The sequence below is a fragment of the Frankliniella occidentalis genome, unplaced genomic scaffold (genome assembly GCF_000697945.3).
Source record: "Frankliniella occidentalis isolate FOCC.00 unplaced genomic scaffold, Focc_3.1 Scaffold86, whole genome shotgun sequence".
Taxonomy (NCBI): domain Eukaryota; kingdom Metazoa; phylum Arthropoda; class Insecta; order Thysanoptera; family Thripidae; genus Frankliniella; species Frankliniella occidentalis.
The window spans coordinates 331,781-335,757 of NW_026267215.1; the positions used below are offsets into that span (position 1 = coordinate 331,781).

General features: G+C 53.1%; 1 protein-coding gene across 4 annotated transcripts in view; it reads left to right on the forward strand.

The window, feature by feature from the left end:
* Nucleotides 1-3,977, forward strand: part of LOC113214695 (uncharacterized) — a 161,014-nt gene that overhangs the window by 77,787 nt on the left and 79,250 nt on the right. Inside the window, exon 1 of one of the 4 annotated variants that reach the window (XM_052269214.1) lies at nt 3,159-3,365. The exons of the other annotated variants lie outside the window; for them this stretch is intronic. The gene's annotated coding sequence lies outside the window, so the exon portion shown is untranslated. Of the gene's footprint in view, nt 1-3,158; nt 3,366-3,977 lie in introns of those variants that run through there. 4 annotated transcript variants of the gene reach the window in all.

The window sequence follows — 3,977 nt, forward strand, 5'->3', positions numbered from 1 at the left end:
CCCCTCCCCCAACCCCCCTCCGCTGTCCTGTTTGAGGTCGCACTCTGCCGTGCTTTCGCTCCGGGTGCACTGGACCCGGAGCGCGGGGTCGCGCTCGCGCTGACAGCAGGGCCGAATTTTGGAACGTTTTATTCTCCCAACCGCGTGAGGTTCGAGAGCAAGCGGTCGGCAACAGGACTAACTAAATTTTTTGAAACTTTTTTGTTATTATTTTTCCCGCCGTTGGAGCAGCGGCCGCATGGCGCCGCGACTGTTGACACCTTTCCGTTTAATGTGTGAGACCGCACCAGGAAAATCAACAACATGTGCTAAGTTTAGCGGGCCGGGATGCAAGGCATGCCGTGAGAGCTCCCAGCCCTGCCCCACACGCCCCGCCACGCCATGCCACGCCCCGCCACGCCCAGCCACGCCCCGCCACGCCACGCCGCGGGGGTGAGGGAGGGTCCGTGCGGCGGCCCATGCCAAGCACCGAAAAGCAAAACGAAGAAAAAGAGACCTAAATGACCGCCGTCTATTAACGAAGGTGTTCAGAAATCTTTGTATAACAGTCTGAGAATCCTTTGTCTCAATAAGTAAGCAAAATAAGCACAATTTTATTCGCTTTAAAAGTCCGCTTTTTGCACGTTTCATCCGACCAACTTGTCTGCCTGCGAGAACTTCGCGCTGAGCGATGGTTGAGGCGGGGGGCGCAGGGCGCATCTGCGGTGTGGTCTGCGAGCCGAGCCGAGCCGAGCAAAGCCGAGCCGAGCCGAGCCGAGCCGAGCCGAGCCGAGCCGAGCCGAGCCGAGCCGAGCCGAGCCGTGCAGTCCAGCGATGACACTGGGGTGGGGGTGAGTTCGGTCCCAGCCTCCGACCGAGACGGACGTGCCCTGTAGTCCAGTCATTCTAGAATTATTGTGGAACAAAAAGATGTATCTCTGAATTTTGGATATGTTGTGCAGTTTGATGTGCTGAATCTAATGCTGAAAAATCCACCGTCCCAGACCCTGTGCATTAACCGGAAATTGAACAAAAGGGCCTAAATGTAAGGGTTTGTGGTATTCGCTGTGGGTCCGAAATTATTCGTCCGATTTTCACGAGAAAGGTGTCAAACTGTTCGGAAAAGAACAAGGAACACGTCGCTTATAAAACATAAGTCACGCGGTGTAAAATTCTGTGCTTAAATTTGATTTTAGTGAAAACATTTCATTTTTGGAAAGTGCATTTAAAACATATCACGTCATATCTCTGGAACGAGGCGGTAGACTCAAAGATGACCAAAGCAAACGATGTGCGTCCATTCTTCAGCTCCACGTCGCTGTTTTCAGATTTTCGGCACATTTAACCGTTTAGGTTCTACCTGCCTTGAACTGAAGCAGTGCAGAGCCGCCGGAGCCGTCCCGCCGGAGCCAGCCGCTGGAGTCGGGGTGGTGGAGGGGGGAACCCAGCGCGCTCTCTCTCCCTCGCCCGCATGCGATAGAAAAGGACAGAGCAGCGCGCGCTCGCCCCGCCGGCCGGCTGAAGGAGCGAAAATGAACGTCAAATATCTTACGTTTAGAAAATAGACCAGGTATTTTGCTTTCGTGCATCGGGTAGAACTGAGTGTCCTCTACACTCTTCTGAAGAGTCTACTCAGCGATCTCATGCGGGAAGCGTATGCACCGAGGAAAACCCCAATCATGCACTACTACCTTTGAACGGGTATTGAGGGTGAAAGGTGAAAGGTACGACACTTCGAATGAGCGTGTTTATAAGAGGAAAGGGCCTTCTTTACAGTGGTATGAAGTGCCACTGCAATAAATTGAAAGAAACAACTAAAATAAGAGTTAAGAAGACTCAACCATATTTATTGGCCTATAAAATTAAGCACGTTGGTCAAAAAAGGGTGAAAGGAGCGCTCAAATCGCAAAATGGCAGAGGAAGTACCCCCCCAAAACCGCACATTCTCTATCGATTTAACACCTTATCGAGAAATGTAGTGCCAGGAAACCACGGGCAATAACAACAAAGCCGACGTTTTCGTTTGAAATGGGGTGATGCGTAACCTTTAAATGTCTGTATCTCGAGAACCATTTGAGCTACCAAGCCACGTGTTTCTCTGTTAAATGCGCAATTAGCGGTTTTGGGGGGGTACTTCCTCTCCCATTTTGCGATTTGAGCCCTCCTTTTACGACTTTTTGACCAATGTTTTTATTCTAAAACTTAAAAAAATGTGGTTCAGTCTCCTTATCCTGTATTGTAGATGTTTCTTTTGAGTTTTGGCTTGAGTATATCATATCAGTGGAAAGAAGGCACCTTTCTCTTCTAAATAAGCTTATTCTGGGTACTGTACCTTTCACCTTTCACCCGCAATACCCCTTCAAAGGGAGAAGTGCACGATCGGGGTCTACCTCGGCGCTTACGTTTCCAGCATGAGATCTTGGCGTAGATTTTTGAGGGGATGTAGACGAGACTGAGTTCTACCCGATCCACGGAAAGAAAATACCTTCCCTATTTTCTAAACGTTAAATATTTGACTTTTATTTTCGCCCCTTCAGCCGGCTGGCGAGGCGAGCGAGCACTGCTCTGTCTTTGTTCCTCCCGCGCGGACGAGGGAGAGAGAGCGCGCTGGGGTCCCCCCACCACCACCCCGACTCCAGCGGCGGGCTCCGGCGGGACGGCTCCGGAGGCTCTGCACTGCTTCAGTTCAAGGCGGGTAGAACCTGAACGGTTGAATGTGCAGAAAATCTAAAAACAGCGACGCCTAGGGGAAAGATGCGCGCACATCGTTTGCTCGGACCATTTTTCAATCCAGCGTCTGGATACAAAATTATGACGTGAGATGTTTAAAGACGTTGTTCTGAAAGTTAAACTTTTTCACTGGATTTCAATTTTCTAATAGAAACGAAGATTGTGACATTGATGTCTTGTAATGGATTTGTTCCTTGGTCCATTCCGGACATTTTCACACTAGTCTCGTCAAAATCGCGCAGACAGTTTCGGAGCTACGGCGAATCCCGCAAAGCCCTGCATTTAGGCCCTTTTGTTCAATTTCCGGTTAACGCACAGGGTCTGGAACGGTGGATTTTTTTGCATTCGATTCAGCACATCAAACTGTACAACATATCCAAAATCCAGAGATACATATTTTTGTTCCACAATAGCACACTTTTCTGACTAGGATGACTGGACTACTGCTCTGGCTCTGTTTTAAGTGTTTTACCGCCTCGCTGGCACTTGGCGGGGCCCGGGGCCCCAAACGCCGCCAGGCTGCGGCGAGGCGGTGCGGGGGGCGGCCGCCCGGCGAGGTTAGGGATCGGCCTGCGCCCCCGAGTCCGCATCACGGGCCCGGGCAGCGCAAGTTAGTAATCAGTGCGAGCCCAGTGCCAGTGCCAGTGTCAGTGAAAGTGAGTGCAACATCTGCGCCCAGCGGCCCGCCGAAAGGAAGCGCCCGAGAGCCACGCCTCCGGCCCGGCCGGCCCGGACCCCCGCCCCCCGACCCCCGACCCGGACCCGCTCTCCGCCCACATGTGATGCCTCACCTTCCCGCCGGACGCGACGGTGGACCGACACATCTCTGCTCATCTCTTGGAAACTGTGGTTTGATCTCGCTACGTCCCCGTCTCTTGTGCTTTTCTTCCCTGTGCTTGGCATTCCCTCCCCCAGCGTCTCTCGCCTCCCGGCCGCCTTGCGTTGGCCCTCAGGCCCGCCGGGAGGGGAGGGAGGGGGGGGGGGTCCGTCCGGCTTCCCTCGGCCTCGGCTGTTCGCTCCGACGCGCAGCCGTGACCCCGCCTGCCCCCATTTTATGTCCCCACATCCTTTCCCTACAATAACCGCCTTTCTTTGCTTTACACCCTGCTTCTGTTTTAATGATCACTAATAAGCCACGGGAACCGAAGCTGGCAAGCCGTCAGGGCCGCCTCCTATCGGCCGCCGGGGCATTTCTTCCAGAATTCTCTTCCAGTACTCCAGGCCAAATCCAGGTCTCTCTTCCAGTACCCCCCCGCTCTCCCCCCCCC